Source organism: Onychostruthus taczanowskii, unplaced genomic scaffold (genome assembly GCF_017590055.1).
Source record: "Onychostruthus taczanowskii isolate IOZ18803 unplaced genomic scaffold, ASM1759005v1 scaffold9, whole genome shotgun sequence".
In the NCBI taxonomy this organism is placed as follows: Eukaryota; Metazoa; Chordata; class Aves; order Passeriformes; family Passeridae; genus Onychostruthus; species Onychostruthus taczanowskii.
Window position 1 is genome coordinate 2,210,391 of NW_024506993.1, and position 26,382 is coordinate 2,236,772.

Here is a 26,382-nt window from a genome sequence, read left to right on the forward strand (position 1 = left end):
GGAAAAACACTGTCAAATAACTGGATTCATGATGGGAAATGCACTGAATGAAGTAAAATGCAGGCCACAGCTAAGGCAATTGCCACAGGAACACCCAGAATGAAAGGTGCCACTGACACGGAGCACGTAATTCAGGAGCTGGTGTGTGTGCAGAGGAGCAAACACAACCCCAGGGGGGTTCCTGATGGACAACGAACCAGAGCCATGGAACAGCAAGGTCTCTGCTTTCAGTCACTGTCCTGAGCCTGCTGAGGAGCCATTTTGGGAATGCTTTAGCATTTTCCTCACTCCATGCTCTCCAGCTGATATCCCTGCCCAGCAGTTATCCCTGCAGCACAGGTTATCTTGGCTGCTTGGTAACGCCTGGGAGGCATTTCATGGATCAAGTAGTGGCTGCACTTGGTCTCCATGTGCACAGGTCTCTTCCCAAAATATTCCTAATAATCTCTTAAAGCCAAGCTGCATTGGGAATGTACCTGACTTCCCACTGCTTATCCAGTGATGGATCCTCACAGCCACAAATCCTTTTTTTGGCACCATGCTCAGCAAGAGGGCAGAGAGAAAAGTCCCATATTTAGGACACCTAATGCCTCATCTCCCTGATGAGGGTCATGGGCTGGCAGAGGTTTTCTCCTGGTTTACACACAGAAAATCCTGCTCCTGGTGGAACAGGGTGGGACTGTTGGGATGTCTGCATAGGGTCATGATTTGGACTTGATGATCCTCAGGGATCCCTTCCAGCTCAGGGTGTTCAATGATTCTATGATCCTCCTTTTCTACCTTCTGTCCATTGTGTTTCCAGATAAGTTTGGATAATACATCTGGTTTTTTGGTCAGCTCCTGGCCACCTGTATGGACATTCTTTAAGTGACAAACTCACTCCCAGAAGCTGTCAAAGTCTCTATACCAAAACCACCTTTCAGGCCCATTTGGTCCTAGAGAGGAATGCACAGGCACAGCAGTGCACAGAAATTGTTATTTCTCAGGCTGAAATCTAAACCTGCCTTCTCTCTCCCAAGGGATGCCCTATCTCCACTTCATAAAATGGTTTGGGTTGGAAGAAACCTTAAAATTGATCCAGTTCCAACCCCCGTGTGGTACCTGGGTGATTCTGGTGCCTCAGCACTGTGTGGTGTTATGGGAGCCACACGACAATGCAGAAACTCAAAATAAATGTCAAAAGCTCAGCGGAGAATGACTCAGAGCAGGAGAGTTGGAGGAAGTGGGTGGAGAATTACGAAGTTTCCACACATTTATCAGGCTTAGTCATAATCTCACTGCTGAGAAGCAAAACCATGACAAAAACTGGGGGGGAAGGTGGGGGTGTGAAGTGGCACTCCAGGTGCTTCAGCAAATTTAAAAACAAACCAGCCCTGGTGGCACCTCTGGAGTGCAGGTGAGGCAGGAACATGAAATCTCTGTTGGTTTAAGGTCAATCTCATCATGGATCTTCCCAAAGGAAGGAGGAGAAGAGCTTCACCCCCCTCACCTGGGGACAGGGACGGTTTGGCTTGGGATCACACAAACCAATGTTCTGGTTTGGTTCAGCAGCTGCAGGATGAGTGCTGGCATGCCAAACATCTCCATGGAAAATCAAATTCTCACAGAAACCACATTTCACATTGAAAAAAGATTCTGTTCAGCCAAAAAACCAGAAAACTTCTGTGATACATTCCTCAGAGTATGGATTGGTCCTCATTGGTTTTTTTCATATCCCTTGATTCTTTTTTCACTGGAAAAAAAGATCTACAGATGTCTGAAGGATTCAGAGCTATAGCCACAGCTCCCATCTTCCTGCATAATTCATAGAATCATGGAATAGTTTGGGTTGGAAGGGACTTCAAAGGTTATTTAGTTCCAACCCCCTGCTGTGGGCAGTGCTACTTTGTGCTAGAAAATTCAATTAAAACTAAAACTACAATCATTTATCTCATTTGCTCCTGACTGATCATAAATACAATGAAAATGCTTTTTTGTTTTTCCCTTTAAAATCTAAGAGCCATCAAGATGCCACAAAAAGGCAGCAAGCCACAGTTTGCCTTTTATTGGCCATCTGCCATGCCTAGGATGACAGTCAATAATGACCTGTCAAGCAATTAACACAGCTAATAAATACTCACCAAGGAACCTACCAGCCACTGTAGCCACCAGTTGGAAAAGAAGGTTCTGGAGCTGTTGGGTCCCACACCTGGAACCCAAACAGATGGAAAAGGAACACAGAGTGGGAGATGATGATTAATGAGGAAAATGCCCAGTGATAACAAGAATTGAGGCAGGAGCCCTGGTTTTGTCAGGTGTGGGGTGTGACCACACTCTGCAGGTGACACAGGACCTGCCAGAACTGCTGAGGTGCCACATAAACCACAGCTCTCCCTGGTGAAATCCAGGCATGTTCTGGATTTTCTGCTGGCATTAAAATTTTCACTTTCATCCTTCCAGCAAAAAAGGAGGAGGGTGAGGAATAGTAATGATTTTGAGAAGTTTGGAATCAGGACATCTCAAATCCTGCAGGAATCCCCTCTGATGGATTTTGGACTGGTTTGGTTACCTGCTTGGCTTTGTGAGAAGCACAAGTTGCAGAACTGCACCAGCAATTTTTCATCAAGCCAATAAATTCTACTTGAGCTCCAGCATGACTGGACAATTTGGGAAATCAGGCCATGCATCATTCAGGAATTCCAGATTGATTTTGGAAGTCTGGGTTACAATGACTTGAATATTTACATGTCCAACCTCATGCTGGCTTTGGAGTCCAGCTGGGGACAGCACCTGGGAATAACTCAGGTTTTGTGGGGAATAGATTTAATTTGAGGAGAACAAAATTGTAAGGGAATTGTCGATATTGCTGCTTTTGTCTGAGCTCTCTGCAGGGGTCTGAGAGCTGAGAGAGCCGAATTTCACCACAGCTATGCAAAGAGATCAGTGATTACTGTCCTGCCTTAAATTTAGAGAGCCTGGGGAGATGCTCAGAAAGAAAGGGAAGGTTAAGCAGAAAAGGAAACTGGTGGGTTCTGGTTTTCTGAGGAAGACATCCTCTTCAACTCTGGGATGAGACAAAACAGAGAAGTTTTTGGAGGACTGAGAAAAGGAGTATTTGTATCTTTTCTGTTTATGAACCTTTTTGGCTTCTCCTCAATTACCCAAATATATTAGTGAGCACAGACAAAAAAAAAAAATCAGCCCCAAATTCAGTCTCCATGAAACGCTTTTGAATTCCTGACTCCCCCTTCCTGCATTCAAACACAGACAGCTGCTGCTCCGGGCTGAAAGGATTCAATGCTTTTGAAATTCATGGAAATTGTGGAGAAATTCATGGGAACTGCTCCCTCCTGTGGAGCAGCTGCTGAGCAGGAGCTGCTCCCCAGGGCCTGGGGTGGCAGCTGTGGCTGCTCCCACCACCTGCATGGTGCCACCGTGCCCGTCACCTCTGTGATGGCCAAGGATGCCACGGGTGGCTCTGGAATTCCAGTTGCCATTCTGGGAAGAGCCACCATGTCCAGATGGAGAACTCCCCACAGCACCACCCAACAGCAGGCAGCTGGGAAAGGGGAAAAGGAAAATACTCATCACTCATGGCAGGAAAATTATTTATTCCTCTGCAAGAATGATGCAAAATCCTCGTGTTTGCCAAACCTAGATGAGAAGGGATGGGGCAGCTTACAGCTGTCTGGTGTGGTCAGCACAGTTTGGGGCTCTGAATGCCTTGTTCTGAGTTTTAAGGTGGGTTTTGCCTTGTGAAAGGCTGGATATAAATGGCTGTAAAATGAAAATATCAGGTTTCACAGTACAGTTTCCTGCCATTATTCCAGTCCTGTGGAAGAGGGAGGGCTGAAGCTTCAGGAGCAGGTGAATTGAATGTGTCCATGGGCACAGTCCCCACTGGCAGAGCTCTCTTGCCCTCCTGTTTTGTCCAGCAATACCCTGTGCCAGCTCTGCTTTGTTCATGAGAATACACAGCGCTTTAAGGAGCAGACTAAAAATACCCTGGTTCAAAGGAAAAAAAAAAAAAAAGATTCAAATCACAAATGCACTTTAAGGAGCAAACTAAAAATACCCTTGTTCAGGGAAAAAAAAAAAAAAGATTCAAATCACAAATGCAGAGCATTTCCAGGGCTTTCCCACACTCGCTTAACGAAGGGGCTGCTCCGTGGGGTGGGACTGATCCTGCCGTGGGAGCTGCTCATCACAGCCTCCTCCACTCGTAGAATCCCAGTTTGTTCCTGAGCATCCAGGGCTCCCACACTGCTGAGGGTGCTGGGACAGCCACATCCCCCAGGGACTCAATCCAGGGGCTGGACTGGCTCATCTCCTCCCCACCTGCAGCTCCTGCTGCTGTCTCACTCTCCCACGGACACACTCCTACTTCTCTCCTCCCAGTGAGCTTCCTCTGAGCCCTCTGTCCTGCTCTTCTCCTCCATTATTTGTTCCTGTGCCTGGGGGAGCTGGGAATGTGCCACTCTCAGAGCAGCCTGGCAGGGAAAGCCATGAAATACAGGTGTGCAAAGGTCACCTTCTCCCTCAGCAGCCCCTCCTCTCTTACCACGTTTCATCTCATTCCAGGTGAGACCATTTGTGGTGTGAATATGTTTGAGGGAGGCTGACAAACACCTCTGGGCACATGGAAGTTGTCTGATCACATTAAATACATCATTATTAGAGTTAACGTGGATTTCATAGGTGTTGTGGAGTCTCATCTAAATCAGTTTCCTCCACCTTAATTCAGCAGCAGGTCCTGCCTGGGCAGGTTCAGGTGTAAACTAGGCAAGACAAAAGGAAGGACAGGGGGAAAACTCTATGAGTGGAAGCAAGGTACTGTGATTTTTCATTCATTTTTCAATTATTCTTTCCAATTTCCCTCCTCTTTCTCTTGCCTCCCTGGGCAGAAGTTAATCAGCACCTTTGAGCATTCGTTTCCTCCATTCCAGAAACTCTGTGCAAAGGTAGAAGTAGAGAGGCAGAAAAATAATAAAAAGTAAAATATATGCTGTTGGCATGCCTGTGCCCAGCAGCACAATTTCTGATGTATTCCTGCTCTTGTCAAACACAAAATGCAAATTTAGAAGGATGTGCAAGAGGCAAAAGAGATGAGAACTTAATAAAAATATCTTCTCAGAAGCAATGAAGAGCCCATCATATCAATGTCCCCCAATCCAGTAAAATAGTCTAGACAGAGTTAAAAGGAAGCAAAGCAATTTTATATTCAGGATATGGTGGCAAAAGAAGGAATGGTGGGAAACAAATCAGTGTAAACTCCTGGTTTTGGAGTGGGAGCTCTGACAGACCTCTGGGACACGCTGAGGAAGCAGATGCAGCATTGGAAAAAATCTGAAATGCTGGGGAGGATTTCAATGATTTTGACACTTAAAAAATATAATGGAATGATTTCAGAAAAGGTGTTTGTTCCTGGGAAAAATTTCAGTACTCAAAATGTCTGAAAAAGACAGAAACAGGTGGGGTTTAAAATGCTGAAAGGAACCAAGGCTCAGTTCCCAGACCATCTGAATGAAGGGCTGGATTATTCTTGTACCAGCCATGAAATGTTGAGGAGCAAAAGAACAGGTGGATGGTGAGATTTCTGTGATTTGAAATGTAATATAATGGAATATCTCTTAAAGCACCTTTTCCCCCCACTCCTGGAAGATTCACATTATTGTCACTCATTTACCAGAGTTTAAAATAATTGTTTTCCATTGTGATTTGGCTTTTTGGTTTGGCTGGGATTTTTTTGAGGTCTTTTTTTTTTTTTAATTTTGTTTTAATGACGTTAAACAAAACCACAAGCAGAGAACAATAAGATACTTCTCATAAGGGTATCTAAAACATGGAACCACAGAATCCCAAAATTATTGAGGTTGGGAAAGCCTTCCAAGGTCATCAATTCCAAGCTGTCCCCAATCCTCACCTTGTCACCCAGCCCAGAGCACTGAGTGCCACTTTCAGTCCTTGCTTGGACACCTACAGGGATGGGAAAATGTTCAGAGCAGAGGTTCTGGCCAGAAACTTCTGTAAAAACAAATAACATAAAAGAAAACACTAAAAACTACTAAATAATAACAAAATGTAGGTTGACAAATGTATAAATTCACAAAATAAATAACTCCCTGCAGACTGGAAAGGAGCTGCCTGACCCCATTATTTAAAAAAATAAGAAATAAAAATCCATCTTAGGTGTGTGCTAAAAAAAGATCAAAAAAACTTTGCATCATTTTAGAGAGAAAGTCGCCAAAAGTTATTTGAAGATCACATAGGGAAGAAAAAATAAATAAAAAAAAGCAAGGGAAAGTCTACAGAATTAAATACAGTCAACAAGATTTCAGAAAAGAAAGGTCAGGCTTCAGTAGGTTTTGCAGATTCTTCAAAAGCATGAATTGCCCTGGGGGTTGCAAGGACCAAATGTTCAGGTTTTCATAAAGACATTAGGAAAGGCTCATCCTGGGAGCTTGTGGAAGTGTGAAAGCCAAGTCAGGAGCATTTGAAGCAGCTGCCATTTTCCAGAGCTCTCCTCTCAGCTGGGGCACAGACAGCAGATGCCTTCGGACCAGGGATGTGGAGAGGGAGAGAGGAGCCCTCCAAAATCCAAAATATAGCTGCAAACTTCTAAAAAGATATGTGAATTTCCTCTTTAATTGCATTTGACAGGCTGTAGGATTTGCCGTAAATGTGGAATACCAAATTCCAAATTTATTGGAATTTTTTGGATACCAAATTCCAAATTTATTGGAATTTTTTGGACACCAAATTCCAAATTTATTGGAATTTTTTGGATACCAAATCCCAAATTTATTGAAATTTTTTGGATACCAAACTCCAGATTTATTGGATTCTGATGGAATGTGCACAGTGATCAGGATTTGTCTTACACGTCCTCAGAGCTGCATGGAAAAACAGTGATTTAATTATGTTTTAATGTATTGTGGCAAAACCAAATTTTGATTAAATAATGGCCTGGAATAAAATTGGATCATGTCAAGCACGTGACTGTCTTTAATTTGAAGTTTTCTTTACTCATCTGGTCTTCTCAAATTTCAACAGAAAAGGCAATTTAAAATTCAAATTAAATTTTAAAAAATGAAACATTTTACTCAGTGTGAAGTGGGATGAAGTAACAACTTCAAACCCATTTTTTTCTGGAACAGGGAGATTTTTCTATGGTTGTTTTTTTTGTGTCCTACAGAGATTTTTGATGAATTGGCGCTTCTATTTTTTTTTTTTTTTCAAAACAGTGTTGGCGAGTTCTCAATCTGTTCCATACCAAAATTCCTGAAAGCCTCACACTGTGGCTGGCAGTCAGGGATCCTTTATTAGATCCCAGCCTTCAGCAGAGATTTCCAGACATATGGGGGGAATATTTGTTGAGGAGGAGAAGATTTTATCAGGAATAAACACAGCATGAAGCAGGGAGGTGAATGCTGGGCTCTGGGGTGGAAACAGGGAATTTGGGAATGATGATTTCCATAATTTTCCATGGCACTGCTGGAGAGCAGTGGGATAAGGACTCCTAAAGGCAAGGGATTGAGCAGCTTGGTTTGGTGGAAGATGTCCCTGCCCATGGCAAGAGATGGGAGTGAGATGGGCTTTAAACCTTCCAAACGTTTCTGGGATTCAGGGATTCCACGGACCAGCACAGACTTGGCTCAGCTGGGCCACAGGGCAGGTGGGAAAGGGAAGCATAGCCAGAGGGAAATGGTCTCTCAGCCATTAAATCACCACCCAGAGGAGGTCAACAGAATGCAAGGAATAGCAATGTGCCTTCTGCATGTTAAAATGTGACTTTAAATGCTGGAATTCACAGATGGAAACAGAGAAAACTTCAGATGATGATGTACTCCTTGAACAAAGACTAAAGAATATTTATCATAATACAGCAGACCCCTGAAAAAAGCAGAAATTTGTCCTTATCTAAAAAAAAAAAAATTCTTATTTATGTTTCAAATATTTCCAGCGTTAATATTTTTCTTGGTATAAAGAACTGCAGAAAATATTTGGAGAATTATTTTCAAGGCACTCACAGTTGGGAAACAGCAGTTCAAAAGATCCTAGTGGGTGACCTCTTAGCCTGGCTTTTTCTTAAGAGAAATAAAATAAAGCCAAGCTTGCAAAATAAAACTTGCCAGAAAAGTCCTTGGGAAGCAGGAACTGGTGAGAAATGCATGTGGATAAATGAAATTGAGCATTCCAAGAATATTGCTGCCTACTTCTTGACCTGAGCTCCTTTGTGCCTGCTCTGCCCAGCTCAAACTCTGTGCCTTTCCCTCTTTGATGGATACACAAACACCAGAAAATAAAGGGGAATTTATTTTGGGACTTAAACTGAAGCCCTTGAATGTAAATGGGTGATCATGTCCCGTGTATTTCCAGAAAAACTGGGAATCACTGGATGAACAGAGGCAGATTTTTCTGCTGGATGCTGTGCTTCTTTGTTTCATGGCATGGACAGGCATGGGAGGCAACCTCAGGCATGGGAAGAGGAAGAATGAGCCCACAGCCCTTGGTCTGAGTACTGAACAACCTGCATGGCAAAACAGCTCTGGCAGCTTATCCCAGGCTCATCCCAGAGCACAGCCAGGGCAGGATTTCATGGAGAGTTTATCCCAGACTGCCAGGCTCATCCCAGAGCATGGCCAGGGCAGGATTTCATAGTGAGTTTATCCCAGACTGCCAGGCTCATCCCAGAGCATAGCCAGGGCAGGATTTCATGGAGATATTGGCCCCAGAGCAGCTCTTCACATCCAGGCCTTTAGGGCTACATCCAGAACCTTTTGTTTTCCTCTTGTTCTGGCTCTGGTTCTCAGAGCTCTTTCCTTTGTGGCTGAAAGCTGCTTTTGTGTAAAATCTGCTGGGAGTGAAGCCAAACATCCCCTCTGGCTGGGCTGGGGGGCTCAGTGGTGACACAGCCTGACGCCTGTTGATCCTTCCTTGCCCAGCAGAATTCCAACCTCATAGCCCATCCCCAAGGGATTCACAAAGTCTGGAGGACTCAGTGAGTGACACAGCCCTGACCCCTGTGGATTCTTCCTTACCCAGGAGAATTCCAACCCCATCCCTGAGGGATGTGACCTTGGTAGGACAGCTGTGAGCAGCTGTTTGCTGTCTATTGATGGCACACACATTTCTAGGAGATCACCAAGGTACGGCTCCACCTGGGACTACATTCCCAGCTGGACACAGCCAAACCCAATAAATTCCACACATTTCTGCCTCCATCCTTCCTGCAGACCCCAGGTTTTGCTCTCTAGAGCAGCTCCACAATGTTCCTTTCCCCATCCCCGCCTCTCCCATGCCGCCAGCAGCCGGCGGCTTCACCGCGTTGTCCCGGGGATGACTGGAAGCAGATGGAGCAGGGCACGGAGTCGCCCTCATTTTCCATCTGCCACCAGCTACTTTTAGCTCTCAACTCCCTGGCAGGGCTTGGAGTCTCCTGGTTCTCTCTGGCTCCTCCGGCACAGCCAGGCCCCGGCGCTGCCCTCGCTGCCGCGGCGCCTCGTGCGCCACTCTCAAACTTCCCGCAGCTCCCCTGCTTCCTTTCCTGCTCTCACAAAAACAGGTGATGGACTGGAGATGCTGCTCATGCTGGATTTATGCAGAACATAAAAACCTACAGGAATTCTCACTAGCTTTTGTAAAATATATTTAAATACCCATGGTTGTGGTATAGTAGAAGACAATAAAACCCCAAATTTTCTCCAGGGGGGATTCCTGCAGAAAAGCCCCTTTTATTTTTGGCTGCCATAAATGCAGCCCTACTGTGCTGGAGCATCCTAAAGCAAAGGGTTCAGCCAATATGTACATATAGATTTCTAGTTTTGATATTTACAAATACCTTTATCAAGTACGAATTGATAAGAGCATGATGGGACAGAGATCCTGTGTTTACCAAATCAGTGTTGAAATGCTGAGTTTTATTTTGCCATTGTAACCCAGCGAAACATTTATTAGTGCTGGTGGGAGTGCATTCATTTGAGCAGACTTTCAGCGACAAAAATGTTGCAAACACACACAAAATTATTGTTTACGTACTTCTTTATTACTTATTTACCTATTTATAAACTTAATTGGAAAAAACCTCCAATATATTTCTTATGGTTTCTGCCAGCTAAAGGCTGACCCTTATTAAGGATAAATAATGATAGACACATATGAGGTTATTTTTTCAAATGGAAATAAAGACCGTGAAGATAGAGAACGTAACAGAAAATAAAATAGAGAATAAAACATCCATGGAAGCTTCAGGAACAGTCCCAGTGATGCCTAATTCTAAAATAATCTACAATCCAGGACCTTGGAAGTGGGGGAAATGCAGTCTGGTAGGCACTAAACATATAAAACCCAATACACTTTTACCATCTAAAAAGCAGAATATTTATGAAGCCTGGATCCAAAGTTTGGTTTGAACTTAAACATCCTCCTCAAACCCCAATTTTCTTAGAGATTTTCAGTTCAGGATCCATTTTCAGGTGGAGCTGTTAATATTTATTCATTCATTTGTTTGGGTTTTTTTGCGGTATTTCCATCTCCAAATATCAAAATCATTTCAAGCCTGGTTATCATCTCACTGATTTAATAGTCTTTAAGGCTGAGTGTAGGTTAAATTGTGTTGAGTATCACAGTTCTCAGTAGGAAAAAACCCCCAAGAAAATAGAAGAATAAAACAAGTATAAAGAGGGGGAAAAAGGCAATTCTCTTGACCCCTCTGCCATGAACGTGGACATTTTCAGGCTTTCACTGCAGCATATTTCCAATGACTCAATAAAGACAACTTCTCCTTTCCTGTCCCTGATCTACACAGAACTGACTGTGGGGAGCTCAATGTCCTTGAGCTGGGAATAACCTGGGCACAGATCCATGAACTCTGTTCCTCTCCTCCTCCCAGGGTGACCCCTGGGCAGTTTGTCACCTCCACAATATCAGGAATTTCCCAGAAAACCTCAGACATTCTCCAGCTCACGGTCACTTTTTGTGAGCTCTCAATAAAGCTCTTTTCCCCTAGCTTGTGTTTAATTTAGAAACAATGTGCTGGGCTGAAAGCAGAAGAAGAAATGAAAAGGAAAGCAGGTTTTGACTTAGACAAGTCCAATGTGTGAAATTTGGCTCTCGGCTAGAATAGGATATAAAATTTAAAATTTTCAAAAATATGCATTTTAGTCATGTTCATCCAAACAGAGCCACCAGAGGCTTGGACAGGAAATATTGCTCCTGGCTGGATAAAATAAAAAGATAACAGCTGTTTTTCAGAAGGGCTCTTTTTCCCCATTAAAATATTATTTCATTTTTAGTGCCATGAATTCTAAAATGCTGTTTCTTTATCCTAATGGACATATGACTGCTAAAATTACAGAGCTCAGTTACACTTCAAGAGCAATTCAGATTTTTAATCTAATGTATTTTCTTAGTCTGAGTTCAAGAGAGCAATGAACATTTGAAAAAACAACAGAGTGAATATTTAAAACTGATGATATGGGATCTTGTTAACCACATATCTGTTTATAATACCTCTCCAAAACACTTTGGTTAAATAAAAAGTTTGATTAGAAAATAACTGTTCATTCTTGGGGTTTAAATCTGAGAATTCAGAAATTCTTTTAATTTGGTTTCTTATTTTAAAAAATCTTTTCTGCAGATTAAATATTACAGATTTCTCATGATGTGTGGGAACATTTTCCTGCTTATAATTATGAGCTACCTGGTTTAAAGACTATTTTTCCAATATTATTTCATAAAACTGTGGACATAAAACAAATCATGAAATATTACAGAAGAATTTTCAACTACTCTTTTGAGTTTGGGAAGGTTTACACCCATTTTCCTTTCCCTTCTGTTCAAGCTGTGTGAGAAACACAACAAAGATCCAAAGTCTTCTCAAGACTTCTCTCAGATATTCCACAGAACTGTTGGAGAATGATGGTTAACAGTTGAATTAATTTCATTTTGTAGCAGTCTGATTCCTTATTCCACACGTAGGGTTTTTAAATAGGAACAATGCACCTCTCTAACAGATTTAGACCTGCAGGTTTCACAACAAAAAGATTCAGGGGAGCTGGGATTGTCCAGCCTGGAGAGAAGAAGCTTTGGGGTGACCTCACTGTGGCCTTGCAGTGCCTGAAGGAGAGGACAGGAAAAATGGAGAGGGACAATTGACGAGGGATGGAGTGATGGGACAAGGGTAGGGTTAGATGTGATAATGGGAAGGGATTCTTCCCTGTGAGGGTGGGCAGGCCCTGGCACAGGTGCCCAGAGCAGCTGGGGCTGCCCCTGGATCCCTGGCAGTGCCCAAGGCCAGGCTGGACAGGGATAATGCCCTTCCTGGGATAATGGAATGTGTTCCTGCCATGGGAGGGGGTGGAATGAGACAATCTTTAAGGTCCCTTCCTACCCAAACCATCCAGGGATTCTGTGATGATGTCACCCAAGGTGGCCCATCCCGAGCAGGAATTTCCCCAGCGTGGCAGCACAGCCCAGGCAAGGCCATGCATGAACATCCATGGAATGCTCCAGGGTAAAAACAAACATTCCTGAAGCCTGGAGCCAATGGTGCCAGATGCTGACTGCTGGATGTCCTGGGAAGTAAAAAGGAATTGAGCTCTGTTGGGTGATGGTTCCTAAGGGACATAAGTGCAGGTGGCTTTTGGAGGTGGCAAATGAATAAGGACAAGTGCAGGGAACTGCTGCTGATTCCGAGGGAGGAGATCCAGGCTGAGCAATGTCAGGCAGCTGCTGCTTAGGGGATAGTTGGGGAATGAAGATGAACAATGTCAGAGGAAAACTCCTAAGGAAATGTAAGTCAAACAAAGATATATAATAGCAGAGGATTATTGCAGAGACGATAGAGGGGAATGAAGACAAATAAAGTCAGGCACTTGCTGAGCAGATATTAGACAAACAAAACTGAGTAGAGTGAGATAAGAAAGATCTACAGCACAAACAGTGTCTACAAAAGATTCCTTTAAGTTAGGTCAAGAGAAGAACAACAAATCCTCTTTCCCTACAAACAGATCTTTCTTTCCTCCCCCTATTTCCTGCACAGATTTCCATTTCCCTCCTAAATCCACTAGTTTTTATAATTTTTGTTCTCCTTACTTGCTCCATTGCCCTCAGATATTTACATATTGCCATATTTGACCAGGAAAAGACCCATAATTTGGGACTGGGTTCTTTTCCTCTATAGTAGCACCACTGGATTTAAACCATGATGGAATAAAAGCAGAAGGATGTGACTGAGGATGAAATTTGGCACAATTTGCTTTGGACAAAAGTAATGAACAACAGGAGATACATGAAGGACAAGAAATGCCAAGCAATGATATCTGCTGAGAGGAAAATGAGAGAAGCTAATTACTATAATTACTGAAGACTCCAAAACTGGAATTGTGCGGCCCAGCACTGAGACTGGATTCACAATCCCTTCTGATTACTGATCTGCTTGTGTGAAAATTGTAGGTTTTCAGGGAAAAAAGGAATTCTGATGTTCTTGAGGAAAAAAAAAGTAGTCATTAGTTGTTGTCAGGTGCTCTCCACTGCCATTTTTTAAAGATGACTCTAAAAGCTGGCACAACCACACCTCCAAAGAGAGAGAGAAGGAAAGCTTTAACTGTGGCTCAATTAAAAGGAACCATCCCCTAGACAAGGCTGACTTTGAGTTTCTCATTGTTACACCACTTATCTCTTGAGGACTTTTCCCTTTCTTCCTCACCAGGGCTGAAGCCTATGCAAGATGAACTTCTGAACTTCTGTTTCATAAAAAATAAAAAGCTTAAGATATTCTCAGCTTCACTACAGGGAAGACAAGATCTTTGTGCAACATGACCTACCCCGAGTCAGACTTCACAATGTTTCTGCCGTGAACAAAGGACAGAAATTAAAAGAAAGTGAGACAGCTTCAGGACTCAGTGAGGCTGAAATAAGATGGATGAAAATTGATTAAAAGAAAAATGTTTTTTTGAGTTGCTTTCAATATAAACATCAATAAGGAGGAGTTTGCAGTTGGAGTTCCAAAGATTATTTCTGTCCATTTTCTCATCTTCCTGTCCTGCTGAATTGTGTAAAACAAAATAAAACTCAATTCCCCCAACCCAGTGGCATCAAAATTTGACCTTCAGAGAGACTGGAGATGCAGTCTATAAAAATGGTTAGCTATGCATAGAAAAGAAATACTTCCTTGTGTGAAAGTGAACACTGAGGGATCTGCTGCCACCAAATTCCAAGTAGCAACTCCAGGAGAGAGAAATCTCCCCAGGAGAAAACAATTCCAGTGCCAGAAAAAGCTGCTAACACTCCCTCAGTGCAGCTCTTGTCACCTCTGCACAAGTTTATCATGAGACTAAAATCCACATAATTGTAGCTGCTATTATGGAGAGGAGGAGAGCATTTGTTGCACAAAGATGGGAAGAGAATGGATGCATTCAGACAAGAACTGAGCATCAGTTTGAGGCAGACAAGCCTTTATTCTTGGGTTTTAAAGCAAACTCTCCAGCTAAGTGGTAAATTGTAAGTCTCCACATCAAGCAACTACAAGAAAACATAATTATATTTATTCAGGCAAATATGATGTGCCCACATTAGTTTTTCTCCACTGTTGCTGCTAAAGAGGCATCTCAATGTGAGGGCCCAGTGGTTATGGAGCAGCACTCGAAGACATATTTAATAAAATACATAAAAATAGATAGGAGCACACAAGAGCCTTGCAGATTTTTAGGTGCAGGGATTCTTGATGAAATACTGTGGCTCACAGCTCCTCAAGGGTGGTTTTCATGTGGGATCAGATAAAAGCTGCTCACTACCCATAAAGCTTTGGATACACATGCTGTGTGTGAGAAAAAAAAAAAAGTTTGGGTTTCCAATTTTTTTAAATAAATATTATCCCTGCTTAAAGAGAAACCATGAACCCACTTTTCTCACTGGTGTTTCCCTTAGAAATATATTGATTTTAATGTTTGTAAACTCTCCCCTCACTGCCCATCAAACTCCAGTGCTTTGTTCACAGTTTGATTATGACATTCAGGATGAGTGATAAGAAGATGAGCACTCAGAAAAGGAATGAATGATTTGCTGGTGTTAATTAAAGTGGACTGAAGGTAGAAATGGTATCTGCCTGGTGAGGAAGGCTGCAGGCACACACTTTCTCTAGCAGATGCAAGAGAATGGCCTAATTAACTCATCAATAGGGTCTTTTCAAATGTCCTTTTAAGAGTGAATTTTACCTCAGAGCCTTCTCCTGTGTCTCATGTATCCCTCAAAGATCAATGTTGAAGGATTCTGGAACTGCTGCAAACAGTTTTTTGATATTTGCTCCCCTTCCTCCCAAATCTCTCTTTACTCAAGGTTTACTCACAGGCAGGAGTCAGATCAGGCTCAAGGAGTGAATCCATGGAGCAGCTCCACAACAGCTTTGGCTCTGCCAGACTCTGCTCCAGGAGCTACAAACCCAATGAGCTCATTTTCCAGCTTGGGTGTCCCTAGCTGTGAACCTGGACCTCTGCTCCCATGAATAAATGCCTGGATGAGACTCCTCAGGACTGTTTGTCCATCACAAATATAAAGGAAATCCACATTTTATTTTAGTGGGTGCCAAATCACATTGATTTTCCCAAAACGTCTCAAAATATGGAGTCTGTGTCTTGATGACATCAATTAGATAAAGAGGAAATACTGCTTGTATCACCAAAGTTTCATACAAGTTTCTTTTGCAAACAATGTTAATTTTCCTTCAAAACATTGCTGGTGAAGTTTTCCTGAAGCTGTGTGTTGAGAAAAACCCAAGATAACGGATTACTTTTAATGGAGTTTTTATTTTCCCAAATAGAAGTTTACAGAAAGGTCTCCAATCAATGTCTCTGCTGCCAAATGCTTCTCGGAGGGACTTGAGGGGTCTGCAGATCTCTGTTAAATTCCATTTCATGTTCAGTTGGGAATATCCTGGTCCATCTGCTGTCCATAAAGAATAACTCTCTGATCCATTACCATGGACTTCCCTGCTCCTGGGGAAGAGGGAACACTTTTTAGTTCTTTGCATTCCATCCACCCTGAAAGGATTACATTAATATGTCCCAAAGGAAGGAGAGGTTAAAGAGTATTTGTAGCCACTTTTCCTCACCCCTTGTTAACAATGGCACCTGATTAATAGATGATGAGACAGCATCATTTGAATATTTTTATTCAAACCAGTTGAATTTGGGAGTGATTTATTTTCTCGTACTGTACACAAGGTTTTGTACACAGCAGACCTGTCTGTCACTGGAGGATATTTGATAAAAATCTCCCACTGTCTTGTCCATGCTCTAATCCCTCTTCCCAGGCTGTGCTATGCTGGCAGCTCCCTCTTCCCACTTTGTTATTTGCCCTGTGTTTCATTGTTTACTCCTTGTTATCTTCTGGTTTATATTTCTTAGTAAGTCCTTTAGAGATTTCCACAAGTAGAGGATAAGACCTTGAGAATTTGCTTTTGTCTGTTTAGATGTAATTGTGAGTTATTGTTAAACTCCTCTATAGGTTCTGTACGTTTATTGTGCAGGTAGAGCAAATGGAGCTGTCCTTGTCTCCCTCCTTTTATGTGACATTTAACTGCTGCTAAACCAACTGGTGTTAAAATGACTCCATGGAATGTGCAGAGGTTTAAATGAACCAATGAACACAAAAAGCACTTGATTATCTGAAAACAAGTAAGGAAATTTGAAATTATTTTATTTGGAAAGGTATCTAGAGGTCAAGGATATTCCGAGAGCTGAAGGGCTGAATGTGGGAGAGTTTTGGGGGTTTTTTTGGGTTGTGGTTTTTTTTTTTACTTTCATGGACAAATTCAATATGGAATCTAGTATTTCAATATGGAAATGAGAGGAGTGGAGGAGCCTGCTCCTGTTCTTTGTCCAGCCCCGGGGTGTGAACGAGCTCAGTTCAACACATCCAAATCTCGTGAAGGGTGAGCAATCCTTGTGACAGTGCTGCTCCTCCCTGCTGAGCTGGAAATCAAAAACTGGTGGCCAAGAAACCTGGAGAGTGCTTCTTGCACTGCTCCTTGGGGTCTCCAGGCAATTTTGAGGGAAGCATCCTTGGCTGTGTTTGGAGGTGGAAGGGCAGAGGATGAGAGGAGCTGTCAGCAGCTCCTGTGCAAAGTGTGGATGCTCCACACTTTGCTGGTCACTGGAAAAATATGGATGTCCCCAGGCACTGCATTTTACTCAACTTTTCTGAAATGAAGGATTTCCAAATGGTTCAGAATGAAATTTTTGGGTTGTTTCAAATCTCTGTGCAAAAGCAACAGGGGAACCAAAAGCTGGGAGTATTGTTTGTGGTTTTGGGAAACACTCAACAAAACAGGCTCTGAAACTTGACTTCAGATCCTCAAAAAGAGCAAAAGCAACGTGTTACTCAGGCAGACAGAAGGGGAAAGTGTTTTAAACTAAAGCAGGAGGGATTTAGAGAAAAAAATTCCTCCCTGTGAGGGTTCTGAGGCCCTGGCACAGGTGCCCAGAGCAGCTGTGGCTGCCCCTGGATCCCTGGCAGTGCCCAAGGCCAGGCTGGACACTGGGGCTGGAGCAGCCTGGGACAGTGGGAGGTGTGAAGGGCTAAATTTGGCATTTGCCACCAAAACGAAATTATTGTAGAATGCAGACCTTGTTGGAAGATGTTTCATAAAGACCATAAAGAACCAAGAGTTCTTTAGAAGGTGAATTTAGACTTTGTAGTATTGAGCTTCTAATGGGTTTGACTTTACAATGTGAAAGTAGTAATGAAAAACAAATGTCTCATCTCTTTTCACCAAGAAACAAAATTTCATTGCTTTAAAACATCCTTCTTTATGGGAGACAGAAAAATGATGAAATTAAGACAGCATTGTCAGTAAGTTCAAGTGGTGAATTGTGAAAATTAGGCAAAAAATTATCTGCACTGAATCATTTACAATGCACAGACTATGTGGGTGTTGGGGTTTTTTTTGTTGTAAAATCCATTAATTAAACAGTTGCAATTAATGAAACAATTGAAAAATCCACTTCTTTGACACATGGGTCATAAAGAAAAGAAGTACAAAATAACATATTATTTATTGCTAATTGTTTTTTGGGGTTAGCTTTTCATTTTCAAAGGTTTCCTTGGAGGCAGCTCCATCTTGAAACATTTGTTGTTTGCTGCCTTCTCAGAAATGAGCATCATTTATGGTTAAAAACCAAAGTTCAGTGTCCATCAATATTTATTTGAAGGGAGTAGCTTCATTCTGAATTATCTCCTTGAAGTGTAAAACCACCTATCCATTAATTAATTAAATTTACTCATAGTTCACCACTATTCCACACTCTACTTAATTACCTGCATGTGCATTGAAAGAGGAATATTTTGCAGTTTGGAGCTCAAAGGATTTTGGATATGAATTGAAAGCCTTTAGCCACAGCTGAATGTCACTAATGAAGAAATTTGCAATTTAATAAATGACGAATACAGCAAAAACATTTTATTTCCTTCTCTCCCATTTATTACAAAGATTCCTATAACATATTTGATGTAGATCAATTTTGCTTCCTTGCTTGTTTCGTGCCACACCAGTGTTTGCTTCCTTTGCTTTCCTGAAATTCCTTTAGTCCAATTTGATTAGAACCAGTCCAACTTTTTTTTTTTTTTTTCCTGCAAACAGACGTTTATTAAATGCCAAAAATTGGATGATTAATGAAGAAATAATAGTGGGATTCAAAGCAAACCCTCCTAACCTTTGCAGCCCTTTTCAACGGGATATTGAAACGAGTGTTTTAAAAGGACCTTGATAAAACCTTTCATGAACAAACAATTCAGATAATACTTGTTGGCAGAAGAATTTGAGAGAAGCAGAAAACTAAATTAACTATCTCCGATTCCTCACCCAGTTTTCATAAAATGGTCAATTCACTCAAACAAAGAAAGATTAATTCTGTTCTCATGTTGGTTGCATGAAAACCTGTAAGATCTTTTCATTTTCAGCTCATTAGAGCTGTAAATCTTCTGAATCCCAACATTCTACTTTTTCTCTTTACAAGTCCTCAGCCATCCAGATTTTGACTTCCAATAGCCACTGGAATGTGAGCCAACAGCTTTTATGCAGATCAGCTTTGTAGCTCAAAAATTAAACTGAAAATCTCACCAAGGGTGGGAAAAAATTATACAGAAGGAAAAATAAAAGGACCAAACAACAACTCAGTGGCAGAGTAGTCACCCTGCAAAGCTCAGTTTTAGTGGTGCTGAGCGCCTCCAAGATCTCCATGGAGGATCAGTGGGATTTGGACCATCTGGAGATCAGCTCATCATCTGACCAAGCTTTAAAAACTTCCATCAGGAATCAAATCAGCAGTTGGGGGAAAGGAGCAGCTCAGAGAGATAATTAGACAAATAGTGAGCCAATTTGTTAATGGCAGCTTTGCTAATTTTGGGAGGAGGTTGGCCCCTGGCAGGGGGTTGGAAGGAGATAATCCTCAAGGTCCCTTCCAACCCAGCCCAACGCAAGCCAAGCCAACCCAACCTGTTCCGGGATGTGGTGATAACGCCCAGAATCTCGATGTTATCAGATAAATCCCTGCTTAGGGAGACAAAGAGGTGCAGTGATGGTGTGGCAGTGACACCTCCAGAAGGGCCCTTTGGTGGTGCCTGGGTCCCCATGATGCCTCAGCTTTGATATTTTTCATATATTTGTAACCCTGCAGTTCTTAAGTGTGAAACTCTAAACTCCACACACAGTGGGAGCTGCTGCTTTCCCAGTTTGGGCAGACACAACAATTCCTCTCCAGGCCTGGCAATCAAGGACACCTCACTGCCTCAGGCCCCAGAGATGGGAACAAAAGTGAGTTGGGGGAGCAAACTTGGGGTCAATGACTTCATTAGCTGAAGCTGGAATTGGCAGATTAACCCCAATATGCAAATGGACCAAACTTATCAAAATGGGAAAACCCTGACCCGTGGTCCATTTTTGGGTGCAGGCCCTGGGGGCTTTGTCTGCCCTAAATGTACCTGAAGCCCTTCAATAAATAGAACAGCTTTTTATTGCTTAATTCTGCCTGGCCTCTGTTTTTAGGTAATCTCAAAAAGGCATCAGGAACAGTGGAATTAACTGAAGAGAATACAAATTATCCCACAGATTTATTCCTCACACTGACACAATAAACAAATATTGATGGTTTCCCGTGGTGCAATACATCCTTATTCACTGCTTCACAACTCACTCGGAGCTTCATCATTTTCTCTTCGCTGCTTCTAAATGGCTGATTTATCCCATACTTCGGGAAATATTAGTCTGTTTACAGTGCTCAGATAGCAAACAGATTGTGCATCATTGAAGTAACAACGTGGAGACTTGCCATGGTTGATTGTTGTGCTCTTCACCTTGCTTTTCTTTTTCTTTTTTTTTTTTTTTTTTTTTTTTCATGCATCAGGGTTTTAGAGAAGAGAGGCAAACTGCATCCACTCTGTAGTGAAGGGAAATGTGATTAGAGATTTTTATAGAGACTTTTGGATCCCTTCAACACCTCAGGATGGCTCCTGCCTTTGGAAAAAAATGTGATTTGGTTGGTGCAGGATTCAGGAGAAGAGCACAGGTCTGCAAAGCAGAGGAAAAATTATGAGCCCCAAGGTGTAAACTGAACTGACATCCTGTGGCCAAGGGTAAAACTGAGCTGCACTTTCGAATGAATGGAATCATAGAAAACGAAAAGGTTTGGCTTGCAAGGAAACCTAAAAATCTTCCAGTGCCACCCCTGCCATGGCAGCGACACCTCCCACTGTCCCAGGCTGCTCCAGCCCCAGTGTCCATCCTGGCCTTGGCACTGCCAGGGATCCAGGGGCAGCCCCAGCTGCTCTGGGCACCCTGTGCCAGGGCTGCTCACCCTCCAGGGAACAATCCCTTCCCAAAATCCCATCTCCTGCTGCCCTCTGGCAGTGGGAAGCCATTCCCTGTGTCCTGGCACTCCAGGCTCAGTTCAAGCACGTGAAGCCCAAACACTCCTTGATTGTGGTGTATTCACAATTCAGAGGAGAATAAACAATTTCTCCTACCCTGCAGACACCCAAACTCACCCTTCACACTTCTCAAAGGCAAATACAGAGAGGAACCACTCTGGGAACACTGAGACAGTCCTGTAGGATAAACATTATTCCCAGCTCTTTTCTTTGCTGTCAGAATGAGAAATACTCTCATGCATTAAGTATGCAATCCTTATTTTTCATAATGAAATGCCCCAAATATTGAAAAATTCTCAGTAGAATTCCTGTAGATTGAATGTTTGTGTGTAGATAAATTGACAAATTTTCATTATGAACTTTCCTAAAGCCAGGATCTTATTTATGGGAATGAAGTGCCAGAGGGGTTCTAGTCCAGCTCTGGACTTGCACAATCCCACAGAAATTAAAACATTCCTAGTTAAGACCCACAACCACAAAATGAAATTAAAGGTCTTGTACTAATTCTGAGATTTTAAAAACTCTCATGAGATCTGGTATTATTAAAATTTAAATAAATAAAATGCAGGACTGCTGTAAGTTCTCTGTGCAGAGAGAAGAGTGCTCAGATAGTACCACTGTTATGGATTTTGATTGAAATTACCTGACAGACTTTATTCCATTGTTTCCACCTTATTATGCATAATTGCTTCTAGATTTCAGATTTAGTTTCTTGACATTAACACAGAATATAAATTAGAAGTCACTTTCTAAAGTGAGCTCTACTGAGAGCTGAGAGTTTGGAATCAAATGCTACATAGATCAAAATACTCACAATTTGCTCTGTAGCACTTGAGTTTTACTAAATGAGTTAAATGTTTAAAAAGTTTCTTCCACACTTTCAAACTCAATACATGAAACTGTGCCTAATTATGTTAGTTTATGCTGTATTCTAATATGTCTGTTAAGTTATTCTATGTAATATATAAAATGAATCAAAGCCTTCCAGAAGGTTTAATTTGCTTTTGGAGCATTTTTGCAAGCAATATGTTAGAAAGTGTATTTCACAGTTTGTTTCAAATGAGGGAAAAAGCAGATATATCAATGGGAAGTGAAACTATTTTGCCTTGATTATTGATCTTAGAAAGGGGAACATTTTAATTAAATCTCCCATTTGCAGTTTAGTGCTCTGGTTTTGCACCTCATTGGGATGAGATGAAGGATGTCTGTGAGAGGTGTGCAAATCACACTGCTCACAACTCCGGGGCCTTGAAGGCAGGAAAGGGCCACACGTGGCAAGGGCTGGAAGAAAACTGCTTCCCAAAACCCTGCTTGGAGTTCCTCTGGGATCACTACCACACTCCAAGGGCTGAATGATTTAGTCTACAGAGAAAACTGGAATTGGAGGTGGATTCTTTCTACCCATTCCCACCCTTCTCCAAGACAGCAAGGACATTCTCACCATTCTCTGCCCTGGCAAGGAGCCCCAAGCACAATTACTTTCCTATTTTTATTTTTTGTAGCCCAGGTTCCAGTAGCTGGTGTTTCTGCATGAGTTTGTGTCAAGAAATCCCCACATCCATCCATTTTGTGCTGCACCCTGGGGAATGAGGGCTGAGCTGAGGCAAAGCCGCCTTTGGCAGCTCTGCTCCCCTGGCCAACACCTCCCACCTCCCATCCATCGTTGCCTTCACATCCCCCATGTTCAGCTGGGCATCATTTCTCTCCTGGTTGCCTTTTGGAATTCTTTAATCAGGGGAAAAATTCCAGTTTTAATCCATCTGTGGCTCTGCCCGGAGCCCTGCTGATTCCTTTGGTCTCCATGGGGGTTGTGTTGGAGCAATCCCACATTTCCACGTTCAGAAATCTGCCCCCAGGACTTGGAGTCCTACACATCATCATATAAATCCCAATCAGTGGCTTTCTGGCCACTCCCAGGGGTCTCCCCAGCACAGTTGGGTTTGATGGCCCATCCCTTCCAGCTGCCAAACTCTCCTCCAGGAGATCCCACATATTGATATGGCATAGATTGTCATGTGGACAACAGGATGGGATCTGTCTCCCGAAGATCTGTCACATCTCTCTCTCAGACAGAGGATTTTATCTTCACCACTGTTACAGGCAGGGAAATCTGTCCCTAAAGCATTCAAACCAAGCCTCTGGGGACGCTGAGATTGTTTTGAGGGAATTACAAAAGCCCCAGGAGTTAGAGAGGGACATTCATGGAGGGACATCTGGAAATCTCAACATTGTCATGTGGACAATGGGATGGGATCTGTCTCCTGGAGATCTGTCACATCTCTTTCTCAGACAGGCAATTTTATCTTCACGCTGTTGCAGGCAGGGAAATCTGTCCCTAAAGCATTCAAACTAAGTCTCTGGGGATGCTGAGATTGTTTTGGGGGAAGTACAAAGGAGTTAGAGAGGACAGGGTCATTAGTACTGACATTAGCAGGAATCCTTCAGCTTGGTAAAAGACCTTTAAGATCATTAAGTCCTTAAATCATTTCAACACCCACAGGGCTGGTGGCTCCAGCACTTCCTTGGAAAACCTTTTCCAACAATTTTGGTGAAGAAATTTTCCCTGATATCCAACCTCATCTTGTCTTGGTGCAGCTTGAGGCTGTTTCCTCTTGTCCTGGTGCCTGTTCCCTTTTTAAAGCCTGTACTAACTACACCAGCTCTTACCCAGCTGGATTTTTAATTCTCTAGAGAAGAACTTAATAGAACTAGAATTTTTTATTTTCTCCCATCATAGCAAGACTGCATTAATAAATGTAATGGGATTTTCAGGAGCCCCAGTAACACATCTCAGCATTTCTCCACATCCACCATTTGCAGGAGAAACTTCCCCCCTCCAATATTTTTTGTTGAATCTTTATTACAGCCCTGTTATCTGACACTCCTGTTGCAGCAGATGGAATTCCACAGCTGCCACCAGAGGAGCAGAGTCCATCACCTGACCCTGGAACCCAGGGACACTTTGGTGTCTCTGCTTCCACCCAAACCACCCAGGACATTCATCCAAAGAGGGACATCTGGAAATCCCAACAAACACCAAGCCCAAGCCTTTCCTCTCTCCCTCTGCAGGAGCACCAACCCTCCCCACAACTGCTGCTAACATAAACCCCCGTGCAGTCCAGCCCTTCCCCACCCCACTGAATTATTTCAGGTGGCAATTCCTCCCTGTGCTTTTCCATTTCTGCATAGCTGTAGATTTCTAGCTCTCCTGAACAGTACTGAAAAACATAATAATGTTGCTGCTCTCCATCCAGCTTAATAACACTGAGAGATTGGCTAATAAATCTCATTTTTGAGAAAGAATACATTTGTGATTATTTTGATTTGCTTTCTGCTTTTCCAGATTCGATTTCTCCTGCTTTACACAGCAATTCTTCTTTTCTGTATCGTGGGGATAGGAAAACAGTTGTTTTTCTTTAGTTGAAAACTGAGATTTAATGTTAAAAATCAGCGGTTCCAACTGCAAAGGAAAAATCACTTGAAATCATTAAAGCTATGGTAACATTAAGGTATTTTCACATTCACAGAAATCTTTTAATAAAATGGTGTTTCAACCCATTTGCAAGATCCATTAGAATCCCAAATATCTTTTTTCCCCCTCCTCTTATCTAAATCATAAACAGTGAGCTGAACTCATGGCTTGAAAATTTGGAAATAAATTATTGAAATAACTGAGTGATTTTTCTGCTTCTGATTGCTGTGATCAGCTCAGGATTGCTGCAGGTGTATTTATTATTAATAATTGTTAATAAGATGTTAATTAGCAGGCAGGACCTCTCCCTGCACAAGGTTCTTTGCAGCACACTCCTGAAATTATTGAATATTTGCTATTTACAGTGAGGAACTGGTCATCTGGGTGACCTGGGTTGTTTTTGTTCCATGACAGGCAATATAGAAAAATAACTAAAAATTAGGAAATATCTTTGCTTGCATGGAAGTCGAGACAGATGAAGGAAGAGCACCCATATCTCAGTGATGTACAAAAAATTATTCATGAAAATAATAATGAATATTGAAAGATTAAAGGACTGGAATATAACCAAACCCAAATTGGTCTCTGGAATTCAAAGGAGCATATTCAGAATTGCTTTGCAGCAATCCAAGAGCTACTTGAGGCTTCTCCAGTGTGTAACACCCCTTGTAAAATTAGTTACTGCATATGTGAGCTCATGTGCATCCAGAGGAGAGCCTGAGTCCCAAGTGAGTTCCTCTCATTCTCTGATTTGCTGTTCCGTGACTTTTCCTGAGGAATGGCACTTTATCAGCAGGCAGCACACCAGGATGAGAGGGGGAACTCCCACCAGCAGTCCCAGAGCTGCCCCACTGCCCCAAATCTCATTCCTGAGCTGCTCTCCTCTGCTCCGTGCTGCTCAGCTGCTCTGGATCCCTGACACTGCCTCTGGCCTCTGGAGTTTAATATTCCAGCACATCCCTGTACTTATTTGGAGCCCAGCTCACAAATCACACCTCTATTTTTCATCTGATTCTACAGCATTGGGCTGGAAGTGAACAGCCTGGGAAGGAGCAAATCTGACCTCAGGTCTCCTGATATTCCCTCCTGGGCTTGCTCTGGGATTTCAACACAGTTACACTGCATTAATACTTGGAAAAACCAGATTTGGCTGGGGTTTGTTGCAGAGGGCTAGGGAAGCAGATGAGTGATTGTTTTAGTAATATCTGAAAGTGGCTAGAAATTAAAAATCAAATAACTCCCCTTGAAATGGAGGGCTTGGATTTTTCTGAGGGTTTTATTGGAAGATCTCATTGACAGCAGTGGGTCAGAGGCTGGCCCTGGAAAATGTGTTTTATACCCCAGTGAGTAACCCTGGTGTATGGCTCCGAGTGGGATGAAACCCTGGCAACAGGAGTTGTCAGATCCGTCTAATGGAAAAGCAGGAAAAACAGTAAACAGCACTCAGGACCTCTGGGAACAATTCCTGCCCTTGAACTGCAGGCAGGGGGAAAATCTTTATCTGAGCTACATTTCAGAACAGGTTTTCTATGGAAACCTGGTCCAGGTGAGCACCAGGACCACATCCTGGAATTGCTGAGCCCAGAGCAGAGGGCACCTGGAGCCAGGTGCCAGCACAGGGTCACAGAGGCTCTCACTGGGGTGTGAGATAAGCTCGGCTTAAATCTACCTGAGACTCACCTCAGCAGCGTTTCTCTGCTGTCAAAACTATCCAAATGCTCCTTTCACTGTGAAGTTCTCCCTGTTTTACATTTCCTGCAGGGCTTGTCAGGGCAGAACAGGAGGAAAGGGCAGGGGGAGGATATTGGGTAAAATCGGGTCCTGGCAGCTCCTGGCAGAGCCCTCCTGGCCAAATCTTCACTGGTTTGGTACAGGAGAGCTGGAGAGGGACTCCTTTAAGGGAAAGGACAACAGGGAATGGCTTTTAACTGGAAAAATGTCACTTTAGATGGGATATTGGGATGGAATTGTTCCCTGGCAGGGTGGCAGGCCCTGGCACAGGTGCCCAG